The 20,666-nt window shown below is 39.5% G+C and overlaps 1 protein-coding gene across 4 annotated transcripts in view; it reads left to right on the forward strand.

Annotated features, from left to right (window-relative positions):
* Positions 1-20,666, forward strand: part of C3H4orf19 (chromosome 3 C4orf19 homolog) — an 83,911-nt gene that overhangs the window by 17,720 nt on the left and 45,525 nt on the right. Inside the window, exon 1 of one of the 4 annotated variants that reach the window (XM_057730117.1) lies at positions 5,808-5,829. The exons of 2 other annotated variants lie outside the window; for them this stretch is intronic. The gene's annotated coding sequence lies outside the window, so the exon portion shown is untranslated. Of the gene's footprint in view, positions 1-5,807; positions 5,830-19,037; positions 19,102-20,666 lie in introns of those variants that run through there. One more of the 4 variants, XM_057730116.1, reaches the window with a different exon arrangement.

A 20,666-nucleotide genomic window follows, 5' to 3' on the forward strand; every position in this document is an offset into this window, starting at 1 on the left:
ACATCAGCAGAAGCAGTTCTCCCAGCTTTGTGGCCTGACCTTCTGCTGCTTTAGGAAAACTCCTTCTTGATCTTTCCATGTACTGCCCGACCAAGAAGGATGTGTCTCAGTCCAACTGGACACAAAACATTGGGTTTAGGAGGAAATGCAGCCACAAGAGTGCCTTTTAAGAAATAAAATTGAGAAATCATCCTTCTCACATTTCCTCCTTCCCTCTCCTTTATATAGTTCATAGAAACAGTGCTCTTTTTCCCCACTGCGTGCTTCAACCCTAGTACAAAATTAATGAGTGGTAAAGCTGGAACTGCTATCTCATCCACATCCACCCCACCCGTGGCCCCACCCCTCACCCCCTGGAGAATAAGCCACTTTAATGCAGGCTGCCAAGTGCACATTAAAGATCATGATAACAAAGATCCCTTGCTCAAAATAAACATTTCAAAAATAATTAGCACTCTGGTCTCTATTTCTCATTCCCGAATTAACTCTGTCCCGTCCAAAACTAGTGTGCTTTTTTTTTTTTAAATTAAGATTCTTGAAGTTGGAGGAAATTCTGTCCAGTTTCTTTACAGAAAATTATGTGTAAAAATTTGCCACCTTTAGCAATGTTTATGAATTCGTTATTTAGAAGATCGACTCCCTGAGCTCTTCTATTTAATTGAGTCGCATGTATAAATTAAAAAATTGGAAGGAGCCTCGATAAAGATATAATCATTATATATGTCGTGCCATGAATACGTTTCTAGAAACAGGTTGCAGTGAGCAGGAACTTTTTACCGATAATGTTTAACTACAGCCTGAGGAATTTTAATTTCCGGAATTGCTTGTGATTGTGGCCAATCTGCAAAATCTTTTTTCCTCAATTACAAGGAGTTGAAAAAGAAAAAAGGAACTACTTTATATAAGGTGGAAAATAATTGCAAGACTGAATCACCTCTCTGGCCTCATTCAGAGGATGCAATGACTCAAGAGTACCTGGCCTCGGTCTCTCAAGTGCACAGACCGAAAGGTAAATACATTTAGCACGTGTTTCAGTGCTATTTATCACCACAGCCCTAGGACAATTCATGTTCTCCTTTTTCCAGGGCGTGGGTGGGGGGTGATAAAGGCAGTAATTTACCCAAGGTGACGTGGGACTGCTTAGTTTCAGGTATTCCTTTAAATTGCTCTGTGGTCACGGAAGTCACTTCTCTGTTCCTTAATCTCTCAACAGATAACGTGTCACCTGTTGCTATAATGCAAAAGCCATGTCCCTTCAGCAGCATACTCATCATCACTAGGAGTTTTAAATTCACAAAGTTTAGTTACTTCCAATACCACTTGATCGCTGTGGGGTTATATGTGCACATAGTAGCTACTGAAACAGATTAAAACCTTGGTGAAAAGCATAAGCTTGTAGACACACCTGGGTCCAAATCCCAGCTCTAGAGCTTCTTAAGCTCTGTGAGCCTCCACTTCTTCGTAAAACAGGGATAATAATTGTGCTGATACATAGACAGGATTGATTCCTAGAAGCTGGGAATCAAATTGATGCAAACGTGAAGAAATTTTCGGTGTTAACTTGCATGACTTCTGTAATCAGACAGAAAACAGTTCTTGAAAAACACATTAAAAGTAATGAAGGGTAGCACTTCAGGATAGCTACCCACGGAAATGGCTAGTATCAAGAAGATGGGCCATGCCAGGTGTTGGCATGCATGTGGAGAAATTGGAACCCTCTTGCACTGCCGGTGGGAATGTAAAATGGTGCATCCCACTTTGGAAAACCGTTGGGCGGTTTGTTAAAAGTTTAAACATAGAACTACTGTACTACCCGGCAATATGCTCCCAGGTATAAACCCAAGAAAAATGAAAACACAAATATGTCCACACAAAAATGTGTGTACAGATTTCATAGCAGCATGATTCATGATAGCCAGAAAGTGCCCACTGACTGATGGGTAGACAAATAAAATGTGATACATCCATACATTACACTATCGTATGGCCATAGAAAGGAACGACGTATTGATACATGCTACAACATGGGTAAACCTTGAAAATACCACGCTCAGTGAAGGAAAGCAGACGTAAAAGTCCACATATTGTATGATTCCATTGATATGAAAGGCCCAGAATAGACAAATACGCAGAAAGTATATTGGTGATTGCCTGGTGCTGAGTAGGATGGGGAATCAGGAATTGTTGCCTTAAAGATACAGGATTTCTTCCGAGGGCGATAAACATGTTCTAAAATTAATTGCGTGTAACTCCATTAATATACTAAAAACCATTGAATTGTATACTTTACGTGGGTGAATGGTAAGGTATGGGGATTATATCTCAGAACTGTTAAAAAATAGTAAAGTAACAGACTTCTAATTAATTATCCTTTGAGGCTTAAAAGTTTTTAGGCAAGAGGTCAGTAGGCATCTGTTAATCACCCCGTCAGAGGTGTGTCCCCAAATCCATGGCCTTGGACTGGCTGGTAGCTTTTGAGACTCTTCCTCCCCCACAGCAGCAGTTTTCTCATGTGTGAAAATGAGAATCTTCAGCTGTGATCTTTGTTTAATAGTTCTATTGTTTTTTTTCCTGATTGTAAAATTAACATAAATACATTGGGGAAAACTCAAATAAGTAGGAGTTCAAGGCACAAATTAAAGAACACAGGTAATGCTGTGACTTTGAGAGCAGTACCCCTTCCTGACTCCTTTCCAGGTTGGAAAATCAGATCTAGAATTGAGGTTTTAGAGAACCAAGTTCTCATACCAAGTCCATATGTGAACTGCATTTTGGCAGAACCTCCTCAAAAATGATCACTTGAACCTGAAGATCTCATCTTTCTGAAGGCAAGTTTCTAGTCTAGTATAGGTTAGATGGTGCCCAAATGCAGTGAACAGCTTGTATTAATTTAAAAACACATCCCCACTCACTTTACCGTGCTGTTAGTGGTCTTCCCTCCCCGCCACGTGTGTACCAGGTTGTGCTCGTATTCATTGTTTGCCTGGTTCTAATTTCTCTAGACCTGCATGCGGAGCTCTGGAAATAATGGGTTAAGAGGCAAATGCTGCCCGGATCTCTAGGCCGAGGGGCCAGTTCACTGGGAGGCACACCCTCCCCAGGGCAGGTCTTAGTGTGAGGCTGACTAAATACGTCAGGTGAATATAGTAGCCTATTCTTTGTCAGGGAAAAACACTGGATTAATTATTTGGCTTAAGTCCACCAACTTGGTTGACCCTTAAAGGAACAAATACTTCCCTGAGCTTTGGCTTGGCCTTCTAGTAAAGAACTAAAATAATTGTAAATATCGCTCAGATAAGCAATCAGACCTTTTACCCTGCGTGTATGTGTGTGCTCACGAAAGACACACTTACTTACAATTTGCCTTATAAAATTAGTTTCCCAAGTTGTTATTTTAGTACAAGGAAATTAACTGATAGCAAGATGTGCTACTTTCCGTAAGGAATCCTTTTCTGTGAAGAAACACAACTATAAACAGTCTTATCCTTTTCCCGCTCTCAGTGCTTTCTGCCTCCCCCTCAGTCAACACTTACCTGTTATTTTTATTGCTGGCTATTCTTTCATTTGAAAGTGTTTTGTTTTCTCAGGTGGCTGTAAATTTTTAAAAAGTATGTCCCATAACCGTCATTTTATCTCCCACAGTACCTTATTTAAGATCGTGCCCTAAATATTTCTTAATTATTTGCCAGCAGGCATGTCTAGTCTTCCTGAGATATAAGCATTTGTGATCTAATTACATAGTCATATCTTTCTGAAGGCACTATCAGAATTACACTGACTACAGTAAAGCAGAAAAGAGCAGCTTCTCCGGAGCAAAATCAAATCATTAAACAGATTGCTTGAAAGTATACGGCTGATCCTTGTGCTAGCCTTCCAAGTCTTCTGTAGGTTTGAAAATTTTCAAAATCAAAAGTTTTTTTTCTTAAACATCCACATATACCTCCAGAACTTAGACCCAATATCATATTTTTTCCATATTCAACTTTTCAGATGTGTTGTTTATTTCAAAAGATGTTAAACTATAGCAAACAACTGCCTGATTCTAAGGACCCAAAACCTTTCTTCTTGAACCCTGTTCATTGTCTTTCTTCAAAGAAATTCTTCACAGTGTGTTTCAGAGGTGTCCTCCCCAAACCTATCAATAATTTAACTGAGTATTTCACAAAAGATGTTCTACAAACTCAGAGTTTACAGCACAGAAGAGAAAGATTCAGGTATCAACCAAATAATCACATGCATGTAAAATTTCAGTAGCAACAAGCGCAATGTGAGTCAATGGTAGAGGGTTTTGACCCAAGGAGGGAAGTAAGAGAAAGCTTCCCTGAGGAAGATCATGATGTTAACCAGAGAGAAGAGATGGCATGAGCAAAGGCCCTGTGGTGGCTGGAGGCAGAACCATGTGGGACTAGAAGAAAACCTGTAAGGATGGAGCCCAGGGAGGATGATGGTTCAATATCCTTGTAGAAATGGATAGGAAATTTGTCTTCTCCTTTTGAGAACAGTGGGACGCTACTGAAGTGTCTTTACAATCAGGGAACTGGCATAATCCAGCCTGTGTTTGGGAAAGTTTCCTGCGATTGTATTGTGGGTAGCTGCCTGGAGAGCACCCAGTGGGTGTGGGCAGACCTGTCAGAAAGGTCTTGCAGTGGACTAAGGAAGAGACACAGGTATTTCAGTCCAGGTTTTGATGGCAGTTCAGTAGAGAGAAGTGAACTAACTCTAGAAATATTTAGAAAATGAAATTGTCGGGCGATGTTGGTACAACCCAGGTTTCATGAGGGTTCAGATAGAAGTGAACTAGTTCAAGAAATATGGAAAACATAAAGTCATCAGGAACTGGTCATGGATTGAAAATGAAAAGTGAGGAAAAGAGGTGTCAAGGATGGCACACAGATCACGTGAGTCAGACTCATAATATGCACCTGAGCGCATTAAAGGCTCTGAGAAGTTCTGTAGCAAAGAAACCTGGCTGACTGTCTTATCCAGCATTTCCCAAATTCACTTGAGCCCAGAATCCCCCTTTCATTTTTTGGGTAACTGTTACTAACTTCCTGGGAAGGCACTTCGGACAACTCCGAGTTAGCCTAAATAGGCTCTTGTACTTTGAACAGTTCCAAAATTTCTTCACATGTCCTTTGTCAACTCCCGTATTAGACCACTGGGGCTGCCATAACAAAATAGCACAACAGACATGTAATTCCTCACCATTCTGGAGGCTGGAAGTCCAAGGTCAGGGTGTCTGCAGATTTGGTTTCTCCTGAGGCCTCTCTCCTTACTGCCTCTTCACATGGTCCTCCCACAGTCTGTGCTGTCTGTGTGTCCTAATCTCCTCTTCTAATAAAGACACTAGTTGGATTGGATTAGGGCCCATCCTAATGACCTCATTTTACTTTAATTACCTCTTTAAAGGCCCTCTGTCTAAAAACGGTCCTGTGCTGTGGGTTAGGGATACAGTTTAGCCCAGGACAACCCCAGAAGCGTAAGCTTTTGTGCTAGAGCTGAAGCCACCACTGAACATCCATGGCCTGTACCACATCCGAGGTCTGGTGGTCCTGTGTTGTGAGGGGTCGTCTGTCATCAGCACTCTCCATGGAGAAGTCACAATACGTGCTGGGACAAGATTTTCGTTACTTAGATTTCTTATTAGTAATCCTATAAAATACCAATAAAGGGTAAGAAAAGTGCAACAAACTCTATCCCTCTTATCAACCGCATGCCCAAGTCATCAAAGATGGAAATGTTAGCGGAGGAGGGAGAATGCTTCTGGATTTTTCTTCTTACCTGACGAGACCAGCATTTCACCTTGGAGCAGCAGAGCACCTAAGCCAGGTGAGAACTGGTCTGCTCCGTTCCACTATACCAGCCAGTCTGTAGCCCAGCACCCCTGTAGCCAGGTCTCATAAGTGCACAGTGGGGGGCAGAAGTGTATGAGATGCATGGGGACTAAAGTTCAAATTCATACTTCTCTCTCTGCTCGGAAAGCAAGCCATTCAACTGTTCTCTGTTTCTTATCCTGGGAGAATGGCCAAGAAGGTTATGTTGATAGATCATTCTATCTTAAAAAACAAAAACCACTCTGTGCATGTAAAAGCAAGGCAGTCACTCATCCCACACCATCAGACTGGCAGAGTAGTCAGATGGCCAAAACAATATGGATGTATTGAATCAGCAATTCATAAAAACCCACCCAACGAGTGAACATTTTATTATTTTACGTGCTATTCTGTATTCTATATTCTCCACCAGTCACCTTCGGTTTTCCTATGTTTTTAACTTCAGCCCAGCTTTTAAACGTCACCACATCATCTTTATTGGAATTAAGTCCCAAGTGAGTCACACACCAATGAAAACTACCTGCTGATTTGCTGATTATATACAATTTATGTTAAGGAAGGAGCCAGGATTTTTTTTCCTCCTCAATCCTATTAAGTTTCAAAGTCTGTCTGCTACTTTTTGGGACCTGGGTACCACTAACTGAGTCATTGTATGAAACATGTCTACTATATTATTCCAATGAGACAAGCAGAAGATACTTGGTTTGCACGTCAGTCAGCTGCTTCTCAAGAAGAGATGGTTTGACCTGGCTTTACAGAAAACCACCCTTCTCTCCCTAACGACAGCATGGAGGCGACCACACAAATAAAATGAACCGTAAAGATCTCCCTGAACTTATTCAGTATGGGGTTACTGTAGCTAATCTAGTTCTGATACGTGTTCCCCTCCCCCCCGCCCCCCCTCCCCCCCCAGTCCACAGCCAGAATTGTTAGACACTGATGAATCAGATTTGAATTATGGCCTCCATCCGGAATAAAGTTAATCAGAAACTGGTGTGTCTTTGTTCAAGAAACTGCCTTATTGTCTTTTTTTTTTCCTAGTAGATATTTACCTAATTCATACATTCTTTCCAGCACCGGCACAGCTGCACTAGGGCTCCTGAGATCCCTTTAGTTCAAGCCCGGCTTCTGCCACTTTAGCACCTTGGCATTTTGTCAGTTTGCGTTGAAGTTCAAAGCCTGACTCCTGGTTTCAGGTGAAGACATTTTATCCCTGCCCTCTTCTTAAATACGTGGTTCTGCAGGTATCAAGAGCCGCAGGGGCTAGGCAGCCTGGTAATTACATTGTTTACCTACTCGTTTCACACAAAACCAAACCAATCCCAGGCACGCCACCAAGCAGCCTTCAGGGAAATAGATTCCAAAAAGCATCAGTGAAACCACTTATTTATTGACACTCAGAGACATTTAATCATTCTGCTGAGCAAGAAACACTTTAACCAAACAAGGAAAAACCCAGCCTTTCAAACACCTGACCTTTGTCAAAGGTTTATTGAGAAAGGGAAGCTAGGAAAGAGCTGGAGGGGCCAAATCCAGGCAGACTTTGTCACACCCCTTTGCCAGGTGACAGTGTCATATGGCATTGAATATGAGCTTAAGAAAAAAGAGAGAAGGAAAAAGGTTTCTCTCTGTATAGAATTTGGATTAAAGTCACTATTCCTTTTTATGACTTATGTGTATTTTCTTTCTAAAATATATTTTCATTCTCCCACTTCTGGATCAGTACCCATAAACACACGCACAGTCCCACACCTTCATAACGTATTTGAATAATACGTTCTGCTAAAAATATCCACCATCACAGACATAATCTTCCTCTTGGACATCTGTTCTAGTTCCTGGCTGTCTGGAAATTCTGCAGATGAGACTCAGCCTAGAGCTTTTTGTTAGAAGATAAAGAAAACCATTAAGTTCTCTATGGGAGGCTGACATGTGTAAGGTAATGAGCCCAGAGGTGCCAGGACAGCCCCGGCAACCCAGAGATGATGGTGACAACGTCATGAGTGATTGTTGTTTTTAATGGACCGGAGATGCCATGTGCAGCATTTTAGGTTGCATTCATTAAAATAAAGAACCATATGAAATGCTTTGCTGGTTTTCAATGAGCTTTTTTGGCCTGAAGGTTAATGAAATACTTCACAAAGGCAAAAAGAGATACGCTGCCGTACACTCACGTTCTTTAGCGTGAACACTTTCAAGCTACAGAAAAATTTGAAGAATTGTACATTTCACCACCGAGAAGCTACAGTTAACGTTATTTGTCTTTTCTTTATCACATATCTAACCACCTGGCAAACCACCAGTCCCTCCCCCGCCACCCCCTCCTTTTTTTTGGACTACATCTCAGAGTGTATTACAGACATCATTTCATCTCAAACATTTCAGCATGTGTTTTGTTGACGATGAGTTCAGTTTTTATTTGCCGTTCTCTTCCTCTTCTCATTCACCTTCCCCTGTCCTTCCTTCTCCCCTTCCTCTGGTATAATTTACATGCAGTGAAATGCACAAATCCAAGCATACAATTTGGTGAGTTTTGGCAACTGCATACAACTGCATAACCCAACTCCTCATCAAGAAATATAGAGAACATCATCACCCAGGAAAAATTTCTTGTGCTGCTTCCCAATCAATTCTTGTCCCCACCCCGAAGGAGTCAGTCACTATTCTGATTTTTTTAATCACCATAGATTAATTTAGCCTATTTAAAACTTATATAAGTGAATCATAGTCTGTAAGAATGTATGTTCTCTTTTGTGGAAGGCTGCTTTTACTCAGCATGTTCTTGAGTTTCATCCGTGTTGTTGCATATATCAGCAGTTCATTCTTTTTTCTTGCTTAGTAGTATTTCATTGTATAACCACACCACAGGGTATTATACTGTTGATGGACATTAGTGTTATTTCCAGCTTGGGATTACTCTGAATAAAGCTGCTATCAACACTCTCGGACAAGTTTTTACATGGCTATATATGAGGGTGAGTCAAAAATTATCCACAGTCTGCTTATATTAAAACTTATATAAATTCTACAGCCAGAGTGCGGATAATTTGTGACTCGCCCTAGTATATTTTCTTTTTTTTTTTTTAAATAAATTTAGTTATTTATTTATTGGCTGCGTTGGCTCTTTGTTGCTGCACATGGGCTTTCTCTAGTTGCAGCGAGCAGAGTTACTCTTCATTGTGGTACACGGGCTCCTTATTGTGGTGGCTTCTCTTGTTGCGGAGCATGGGCTCTAGGCACACGTGCTTCAGTAGTTGCAGCACACGGGCTCAAGAGTTGTGGCTCACGGGCTCTAGAGCACAGGCTCAGTAGCTGTGGCACATGTGCTTCGTTGCTCCATGGCATGTGGGATCTACCTGGGGCAGGAATCGAACCCAAGTCCCCTGCATTAGCAGGTGGATTCTTAACCACTGCACCACCTAGGAAACCCCACCCTCGTATATTTTCGTTGCTCCTGGGTATATGCCCCAGGAGTCAAACTTCTGGATTATAGAGTTGCTCCAAGTCCTTCACAGCCATGGCAGCTGGCCTCAGATTTTCTTGGAGCAGCAACCTCCTGATCCACTCAAGTCCAGGATGTCCCCACTCTGCTTCCTGTTGCTGCTGTTCTAGACAAGAGCAGAAGAAGGGGCAATAGCAGTTATTTTAGGTTCTAAACGTTCTTGTTATCCTTCTTCTTAAAAAAAGTGTTTTTTTTTTCCAACCAGCATTTTAAGACATGTTAGCATTGGGATCAGTGGAAGAAATAGTACTTTGGACATTGTAGGTAACCCCAGCCCATCTCATTTGTGAATCAGCACCTATATCACAAATGCTGTTGATGGTAGACTGTCCATCACTGGAATATTCATCACGTATGGCGAGTACAAGCAAACAACTTGAAAAACCTCTTCTCTTATCCGTGGGCTACTCTATACATTCAGCCCTCTATATTGGCAGGTTCTGCACCTGTGGATTCAACCCGCTGCAGATCAAAAATATTTGAAAAAAGTAAGTTCCAGAAAGTTCCAAAAAGCAAACCTTGAATTTGCCACACACCAGCAACTATTTACGTAGCACTTACATTGTATTTACAGTTATTTACATAGCATTTATGTTGTATTAGGTATTATAAATAACCTAGGGATGATTTAAAGTATATGGGTGAGTGTGCATAGGTTATATGCAAATACTCTGCCTTTTTATATAAGGGACTTGAGCGTCTCGGATGTTAGTATCCGTGGGGCTCCTTGATCCCCCAAGGATACTGAGGGATGACCATAGTGGACTTCAGCTGGTCCCCCAACATCACTCAATTTCATGTTTCCTTAGTAACTTCTCTCTGTTACATCCATTTTAAGCCCTCTCTCCTCGAATCAGATCTTAGACCCAGTCACCTTCCTCACACTTAGCACTACTTTACAGTAGTGGTTCGCAACCAGGGTGACTTTTACCCCCCAGGTGACAATGTCTTTGATTGTCATGTGGTCAACAAGGGTGCTACTAGCATAGTAGTCCCCCAAAAGAAAGAATTATCCACCCTAAAATGTCACTCTTGCCAAAGTTTAGAGACCCTGCTTTACAGGCATAATAAGAGACATTAGAACAGGCTTCTTAACATGTTTTCTGCTATGGACTGTTTTACCAGTCTCTGGAAGCCTATGGATCCCTTTTCAGGATGATGTTTTTAAATGCATAAAATAAAATACATAGGATTACAAAGCAAATAGAGTTATCAATTTTTAAAAATTGTGGTATAGTGATGCTTTTTTTATATTCCATCTTTTAAATTGAAATATAGTTGATTTACACTATTACATTTGTTTCAGGTATACAGCATAATGATTCAGTATTTTTACAGATTATACTCCATTAAAAGTTATTGCAAGATAAAAGGGAGATCAACTAGATGATGGGGGATGCCTTAGAGGGCCAGGACGGGGAAGGTGGCGGGGAGTCGCGGGAGGGAGGGAATGTGGGGATATGTGTATAAACACAGCTGATTCACTTTGGTGTACCTCATAAGCTGGTACAAGAATGTAGAACAATTATATTCCAATAAAGAGCTTAAAATAAAATGTTATTGCAAGATAATGGCTATAATTCCTTGTGCTATACAATATTTCCTTGTTGCTTATCTATTTTACACACAGCAGTTTGTATCTCTTAATCCCATACCCCTGTTTTGTCCTTCCCACTTCCCTCTCCCCTTTGGTAACCACTAGTTTATTTTCTATATCTGTGAGTCTGTTTCTGTTTTGCATACACAGTCACTTGTGTTATTTTTTAGATTCCATATATAAGTGATATCATATAGGATTTGCTAACTCTGACTTATACCACTAGGTATAATATTCGCTAGGTTCATTCAAGTTGTGGCAAAGGGCAGAATTTAATTCTTTTTTTTTTTTACGGCTAATATTCCATTGTGTGTGTGTGTGTGTGTGTGTGTGTGTGTGTGTATCTTGTCCTTTCATCTGTTGATGGACACTTGGGTTTCAGCTATTGTAAATAATGCTGCTGTGAGCATTGGGGTGCCATGTATCTTTTTGAATTAGTGTTTTCTTTTCGCTTTTTGGGTTTTGGCTTTTTTTTTTTTTTTTAATATACCCAGGAGTGGGATTGCTGGGTCATATGGTGGTTCCATTTTTAGTTTTTTAAGGAAACTCCATACTGTTTTCTGTAGTGGCTGCACCAATTTACATTCCCACCAACAGTGTATGAGGGTTCCCTTTTCTCCACATCTTCTCCAACATTTGTTATTTGTAGATTTTTTTTAATGATAGCCATTCTGACAGGTGTGAGGTGATGTCTCATAGTTGTTTTGACTTGCATTTCTCTAATAATTAGTGACGCTGAGCTTCTTTTCATGTGCCTGTTAGCCATCTATATTTCATCTTTGGAAAAATGTCGGTGTGTGTTTCTTTATAAATGTATTATAGAACAGGATCTAACGGGAGTCTAATACATACCATAGTTATGAGCATAAACAGTGTGTTGAGGTCTACAACAGCTCTAATATAATAGGAAAATATCTGCTTTCTATTAGAGGCAAACTCACAGGAACTGCCAATGGTGCTATAGTTTGATGCCTACATTCAGAATTGAAGAAAATACTAAATTTAAGTTAGCGGTTAGGGAAGAAGATGTACATCCATCCTTCCTTCCGTCCTGATACAAGAGTAGATGTGCCTCTCAATGAGAGTTCACTTGCAGGAAACAGAAATTACATTAGGTATTTCAAGCAAAAGGAAATTTAATACAGGGAATTCAGCGCTTATAGTATCCCTGGAAAGGCTTGAGTAGCGGGCTCAATGACTCTAAAAACAAAAACAACAACAAAAAAACCACAACAGAACTCACCCTTCCAGGGAGGTACCTCCTCTTACACAACCAAAAAGAGGGGGAATTGGAAATGATCAGTGGAACACTGCCTGAGCTGGGATTCGCTGGTGAGCTGTTACAAGTGGTGGCCCTAAAGTCACGCCATGCCTCATGGATCTGCACAGACAAGAAAACAAATGGCCTACATTCTGCCTCTTGACATCCACAAAGCACCAGGATGCTGGAACACTGTTAACATGCTAATGGAAGACCGAGTGCGTCCCTGTGGGGCTTGCCAGCAGAAAAAGCAGGAGTAGCCAAAGTACAACCTCTGCCTCCCTTTCTTCTACATTTCTCATCCTGCATAGGATTGTCTGAATCTAAGTTGGTATGGGAACCCTACTGCAAGAGGGGCTGGGAGCTCTTTTTCTGCCTCTGCAAAACAGGAAGACACGTAAAATGAAGATGCTGAGCACAGGTCCGCCTTATTCCCCACCATCTCCTATCTGAGGCTAATCCTTCGTTTTTCCCTCCTGCCTGCTAACAGACCTGACTCAAGCCATGATCCTATCTATTTCCTCTGTCTTCAACTTCTTCCTTTCTTCCAACTATCTCCTACCAACACATGCAAATGACTTGAAAACTCCCAACTTAAGCAAACCTTCCCTTAATCCTATTTTCTTTCTCACTCTCTCAGCTTCCATTCACAGCCCATTTCCTTCTAAGGGTTTTTATGCCTAATGTGTCCACTTCCTCACCTCCTACTACTGGTTAACCCATAGCAATCTAGCTTCCAGATTCACCACTGTACCAAAATTGCCTTTGCCAAGGTCACCAGTTACCTTCTTGGTAACTTCTTGGTGCTAAACCTGAGAGGCATTCACAGTCCTTTGCTTACCTGACCCTTGAGTGTCATTTAACACTGCTGGTCAGTCCTCCTCCCTGAAACTCTTTACCTGCTTCATTACCAAACTCACTTCTTTATGTATTTGATCGTTTGTTTTTCAAATGAAAGATCTCACGTATTTATTACTGAACCAACCTACTAGTACAGAAGTATAGAAATATTGTTTTCCCAATAAGACTTGTCCAGCTGTTCAGATAATGGTGGTTTTTCCAGCTTGATTTAGAAAGATGTTAGTGACCTTGATACGGCATAAACATGGTGCCATCTCACGTGCAATTCCGTATAGACCCAGCTTGGTTCTTCTCCAGTGTCTCCTCTTGGAGTTGTATCTGGTTTTGTCACCAGTTTTTACCTGAAACCATTGCAGAATGGATGATTCTCCTTTTGTTTCTTGGCCAGAAATTACTTGATCCTGAAAGTCTCATGAGAAGACATGGCAAGGATTGGAGTGAACCTTCTTTATTTTTTTTCCTACCCTCTGGCTGCAATTTATGAATCTCCTTTGTAGTTTTTTCTTTCTTTTTTTACATTAAGCAGTGTTTGTCAGAATTCAGTCTTTTCTTTAACACTACACACTTATTGCCTCTATTTTGTTATTCAGTCTCATGGCCCAAAATGACTCTGAAATCTTTATATTGAGCCCAAAGCTTTCTTCTAAGTTCTGGCCAATACATACAACTGCCAATAGACTACCTCCCTTTGAATGTTCATCAGCCACTTTAGGGACAGAATACACCAAAGCAAAATCTTCTACCCACCCCAAGCCTGCACCTCCTTTCTCCTATCACCCAGAGATAGGATGACTAACCAACCTGTTTGCCCAAAATCCTTCCAGTTGACACCTATTGTCCTTGCATAATTAGTATAAGGGCTGCCTTTATCCTCAAAAGTGACACAATCAGTGTTGAACTAGAAAGCTTGTATTAAAACTTCATTTGGGTACCACTTCATGTAAATAATGCTTTTTAAAGAGGAGGATAAAAGAAGAATGTTTTCTCTCATGCGGAGAATTTTTGAAACACTACTTACACCTTGCAACATGCTGAAGGAAATTTAAAACAAAGCAGAAAGTAAAAGCAGAAGTCTGAAAACAAAAGAAACAACGAGGAGGCATTAAGAAAATGGCAAAATAAGACAACAGAAGAGAGGTTCAGTGCACAGCATAAATGTAAATAGTTTAAACTTCTCTATTAAAAGACAGAGACTCTTAGAGACTCTTAGGCTGGGTCAGAAAAGAAGTAAAGTCAATTGCTGTTCACCCAGAATAATGTGACAAAGAAAATAAATAATAAAAAGAGAGGCCAAGATAAGGCAAACAAATGCAACAGAGAGAAATCAGGGGCTGCATACTAGTATCAGAAGGAAATACATTCAAAGTGAAAAAAAACATAAAATAATAAATATGGTCTTTCAATTTTTTATCTAGGGTATAGTTTCCAACAAAAAATAAAAGTATGATTTTTTATGTCAAAATAACGCAGCTTCAAATATAAGCAAAAAATATAAAGGGATTTCCTAGGTAGCTCAGTGGTTGGGAATCCACCTGCTAATGCAGGGGACACGGGTTCAATCCCTGCTCCAGGAAGATCCCACATGCCGCAGAGCAACTAAGCCCACGTGCCACGACTATTGAGCCTGTACTCTAGAGCCCATGAGCCACAACTGTTGAGCCTATGTGCTGCAACTACTGAAGCCTGCACACCCAGAGCCCATGAGCCACAACAAGAGAAGCCACTGCAATGAGAAGCCCACTCATCACAGTGAAGAGTAGCCCCGACTTGCCATAACTACAGAAAGCCTATGTGCAGCAACGAAAACCCAACGCAACCAATAAATAAATAAATAACTTCAAATAGATAGATAGATAGATAGATAAAGGAGAAGTTGAAAAAGGCAAATGTGGAGGAAGCATTTAACACAACTCTCCCTGTATTCCAAGATATTCCCTGAGTCTGCAGGATAGACATATATTTTTAACATCATGCTTATTAAGCCTTTCCAAAATGTGCTTTAGAAGAATATTCCTTTCCAGCATCATATGATACCTGCTCTCTTTATGTAGCAAATCATTGAAGTCTAAAATAAAATCTACTATGGAAAGACTGCCAATAAATATATCTCATGGTTTTTAAAGAAATCTGATCCAATTTTGACAAAAATCATAAGCTTATCCTACTACTTACCCCAAGATGACCTCTGTTTTCATTTAAGTATATCCCCTTTGATTATATATGTGGCAATTTGTTTATAATAAAATTTATATTACATTTTATATATACACCCAGCTTTTTTTCACTTAGTCTCATACACGACTTTTTTTTTTAATTAATTAATTTATTTATTGGCTGTGTTGGGTCTTTGTTGCTGTGCATGGACTTTCTGTAGTGCGGTGCACGGGGGCTACTCTTCATTGCGGGTGTGCAGCCTTCTCATTGCAATGGCTTCTCTTGTTGCAGAGCACAAGCTTTAGGCGGGCGGGCTTTAGTAGCTATGGCACGTGGGCTCAAGTGTGGCTCGTGGGCCCTAGAGCACAGGCTCAGTAGTTGTGGCACATGGGCTTGATTGCTCTGCGGCATGTGGGATCTTCCCGAACCAGGGATCTAACCCGTGTCCCATGCGTTGGCAGGCAGGCAGATTCTTAACCACTGCACCACCAGGGAAGTCCCACCCTACTTTTTTTTAACTTAGTGTTTTCTTTTTTCCAATTTATGGCTGTATCATAATTTATCAAAGGATAATTCCAAGTGGAACACTTTTTAAAAGATCTTTGCTTATACTTCTCTGATTCTGTGATTACATTCTTTGGTTAGACTCCAAGGACTAGAATTTTTGGAGCAAAAGTTATTATCTTAAAGCTTTTTAACACTGGCTCTTATCATTTTTTTAAAAGTTCAGTTTACTAGACAGAACTGTTATCCAGTTATTTGCATTTATTTCTGTAACTGAATAATTTTTCATGATCATTGCCTTTAGTATTTATTCTTTTCTCAATTGGTTGATCATGTCCTTTGTTTTTTTTTTTTTTGTTTTGTTTTTTTTTTGGTATCTTTAATAAGCATCCTATTGAATTATGAACGCTTTTAAAGTTAAAGGTAATAACTATCATCTGTGTCACAAGCATTGTTCCATTTAGTCTTTGCAGTTTTGTTGATGGTATCCTTTAAGGTGAAAAATATTTACTTCTTATGTAATCTATTAATTTTTACTTTGTGTTTCTTCCAGACCTTTAGTAACTGAAAAGTCCTTCCTTATTCTTAAAGTAGATAAATATTCACTTGTATTTTCCTCCAAATTTTTTTGTTCTCACTTAATTCAGGATCTGACCTTTTCCTAACAATCTATTGTCCTAGAACCATTTATGAAATAATTATAAAATCCACAGGATCTTACATGTAGAAAAGCCTAAAGATTTTACACACACACACACACACACACACACACACACACAAATTAGAACTAATAGGTGAATTCAGTACAGTCACAGGATATAGAATCAACATACAAAAATGAGTTGCATGTCTGTGTGCCAACAACAAACTATCCAAAAAGGGAATTAAGAAAACAATCCCAATTACAGTAGCATCACAAAGAATTAAATATTTTTATAGGAATAAGTTTAACCAAGCAAGTGAAAGATCTGTACACTGAAAACTACAAAACATTGATGAAAGAAATAAAGAAGACAGAAATAAACAGGAAGACATCTCATGTTCATGGATTGGAAGACTTAATATGGTTAAAATGTCCATATTACCCAAAGTGACCTGCAGATTCAATGCAATATCTGTCAAAATCTCAATGGCAGTTTTTCAGGAAAAGAAAAAACAATTCTAAAATTCATTTGGAACCAAAAAAAGACCCAGAATAGCCAAAGCAAATTTGAGAAAGAACAAGCTTGGGGTATCACACTTTCTGATTTCAAAATTTATTACAAAGCTACAGTAATTAAAACAGTGTGGTACTAGCATAAAAACAGACATATAGACAAATGGAACAGAATAAAATTCCCAGAAATAAGTTTATAAATATATGGCATCTTAGTCCATCCAGGCTGCTATAACAGAATAGCATAGAGTGGGTGGCTTATAAGCAACAGAAATTTATTTCTCACTTCTGGAGGCTGGAAAATCCGGGTTCAATGTATTGGGATTCAGTATTTGGTGAAATCTCACTTCCTGGTTCATAGAGAACAGTGTTCTCACCATAACTTCATGTGGCATAAGAGGCAGGGGAGCTTGCTGGGGTCTCTTTTATAAAGGCACTAATCCCATTCATTAGGGCATACAGACCTGTAGTCTACACCATAGGGTCAACTAATCTTCGACAAGGGTGCCAAGAGTCACAAGGAGAAAAAGACAATTGGGAAAACTGGGTATCCACATGCAAAAGAATGAAATTGGACCCTTATCTTACACTATACACAAAAATCAACTCACAGTGCACTAAAGATGTAAACCTAAGACCTAAAACTATAGAACTCCAAAAAGGAAATATAACAGAAGATCTTCATGACATTAATCTTGGCAATGGTTTCTGGGATCTGACACCAAAAGCACAAGCAACAAAAGCAAAAATAGACAAATGAGACTATATCAAGCTAAAAAGCTGCATAGCAAAGGAAATGACAAGAGTGAAAAGGCAACCTGTGAAATGGGAGAAAATATTTGCAAACCATATATCTGATAAGGAATTAATATTCTTTGGGGTTTTTGAGGCAAAAATAGCTCACAATTAAATACTACTACTTCCCTAGGATGACAGTCTTCTTTATTAATTTATTTTAATGTAAATTACATATACTGTAATATGATATAGTAACATTCCATTTAATATAGTGGTTTCACCTATAAAACTTTTAGTATAAACAGAAAAAATGAATGCGAAAAATAAGACTGCATTCTTAGATGAGAGGATCGTGGGTGATTATAAGGTATGGTTATATAATTTTGACTATGGGAAGCATACCAATGTATTTTTTTTTTCATTTTAAATTCAACAAACGAGTACCTTCTCTGTATGCCAGGTATTGTTGAGGACCTGGATAACAAAAAAGAATGAGGGCATGTCCCAAACCAGTTGTTGGACTCCTTGGCTTGGCATTAGCGCAGTTTGTCCAGCACATTCAGAGTGCCAAATACATCTGGCAACCAAAGGAAAGCTTCAGTGTCAGATACTAAGTGTTAGTGCAAGTAAATGTAACCTGAGATTTTACCAAACAGGATTACTATGATCAGTGAACAATATGTCCCTTGACTTTTTGAGATTGACTTGACCAAATTTGTCATGGGAAATTCTCTCTTAGGTCTTCCATTATACTGAAGACCAGGTTACATAAATAAAGACCAGGTTAAAAAGAGAGAGAGAGAAAGAGAGCTCATTGCAAATGCACAGCAGCCATGAATCCAAGGCCCCTGTAAGTCAGTATGTTCTTTGCATCTGTTTTAAGAGAAGATGTATCAAGGCACTGTTTTCAGTGGTCTACAGGTGTTAACACATACGCTTCTCCTAACAGCCACATGGAATAGGTATTCATAAATATACATGTTCCCTGTATATTTACACATGGTGAAGAATCCAGGGCATAGAGAGATTAAGTGATTTACCAGTCAGCAAGCTAGGAAGAAATGGGAGGTGGTTTGAACTGGACAGTCTTCATATTTCTCTTTAATTCATAGCTCCATACCCAGCCCTCCTACGTTAGTGTTGGTTTTCTTGAAGGGCTTCCCATGTTCTTCCTTGGCAAGTGCCAGAGAGGATGCAAGTGACTTGGCTGTGCTACCAAGATTAATATTGACTTGAGCACAAATCTCTACCTAAGTTTGTAGCACTTTCCTCCCCTCCTCCCCAACCCCAAGTTCTCAAGCCAAGTTTAACTCCCTGAGATGGATAAATATTAACCTTTAGGTCAGCATCACTGTGCATGCGTCACAGGCCAGAGTCTAAACAGCAGGGAACTTTAGTCTCTTCCTCTCACATGAACAGAGGAAGACAAATGCAGCCTCAGGTGTTTCTCTACAAATCCATAGATGGTTGGGCCGCCTTGTTCTCCTTCATTCGGTAGGATGGGGTTGTGTCTTTGTAGATATGTGGATAATACATATTAATTTTTAATGATCAAATAAATAATCAGGGGAGTTCCACTGTTGATTCGCAGATCTCTGTGTGTTTGTGTTCACAAGTCCACACACTTGTACAAAGAGATAAAAAAACATACAGGTGTAGAGGTCAAGGGACCTTAGAAGTTATTTAGTCCAAGCCTCTCAATGTATTCAAAAGGAAATTCAACACCCAAAATATTATTTACCAAAATCACATAAATATTATTTTGAAAAAGCAGTCTCTCTATTTACTATTACACTTCATTTTTTAAAAATTTTCTTCAAAGTTACATATAGGGTACAGTTTAAAAGACCTGCTAGTTCTACAAGATTTCTTAAGAAGAAGAACAGGTCCCAGACGCCCTGCTCCTCATTTCCGTTCCCCAGAGAAACTACTTTCAACTCTGTCTAGTCTTTACCTCCACATACCTTAACGGCAAGTTAAGTACTGCCGCCTCCTGGCTTTTTTCAGTTAGGGGCGTTGTACCTTGACTTTCCCCGAGGAACGTGAGGACTTAGCCCTTTATTCTCCTGGTCTACACCATGTGCAATTGCCATCCTTACAGTGTAGTTATATCTCAGTTTTGATTAGAAAAATACTCAAAGTTTACCTTATTATGACTATATATGCTATTCTGAAATGGGGCATATACTAAACTACTTTTTTTCTTATCAGCACAGGAGTTAATAATTTTCTTTTTACTTGTTTATTTTTGTCTGTTTGGTTTGTGTGTGTGTTTTACAGAGTTAACGTTCATTCAGTATTGAAATATTTGCCAGTTGTCTAAATAGTCTCTGCAGGTGTTTCATGATTCTATCGGTTTCATATCAGATGTTAGTTTCTGAAGAAGTCTCTCTCAGAGACTGCCAACCTGCTTATCTAGACTGGTTGCTCCCTCTGCCTGGTTATCTGAGATCTGTCATTACCATCTACAGAGTGCCTTTACTTCTCTCCTATGTTGGAGCTTCTAGTTCCTAGACCTCATGTCTTCTTTTTTTTTCCCCTTGTTTTGTTGCTTCATTTGCATGGACCACATCCTACAGAAGCTCCCTAAGAAAAAGCATATGGAGGTTAAAAATTATGTAAGAACCTGCCTGTCTAAAAATGTCTGTATACTACGTCACTTGACTGATAGCATGATTGCATAGAAAGTTCTATGTTGGAAATTATTTTCGCTGAAATTTTTTTTGTTTTTTGTTTTCTTCAGAATTTTGAAGACATTGCTCCACTGTTTCCTTGTTCACAGTATGGCTGTTAAAAAAGTATTCTAATTCCAGCCACCATTTCAATTCCCAGTCCTTTATATATGTATAAAACTGTATATTCTTCTCTGAAAGTTGGTTGAATATGTTGGGAAATTTCACAATAATATACCTCAGTGCCAGTTGTTGTTTTTTTTTAACCCACTGTACTGGACACTCAGTGGGCCCTTTAAATCTAGAAAATCTATCCTCCAGTTTTGAGAAATTTTCTTGAATTATTTCGTTGGTGTTTTCCTCTCTGGTGAGTGTTTTATTTTGTTT

Source organism: Hippopotamus amphibius, chromosome 3 (assembly GCF_030028045.1).
Source record: "Hippopotamus amphibius kiboko isolate mHipAmp2 chromosome 3, mHipAmp2.hap2, whole genome shotgun sequence".
Taxonomy (NCBI): Eukaryota; Metazoa; Chordata; class Mammalia; order Artiodactyla; family Hippopotamidae; genus Hippopotamus; species Hippopotamus amphibius.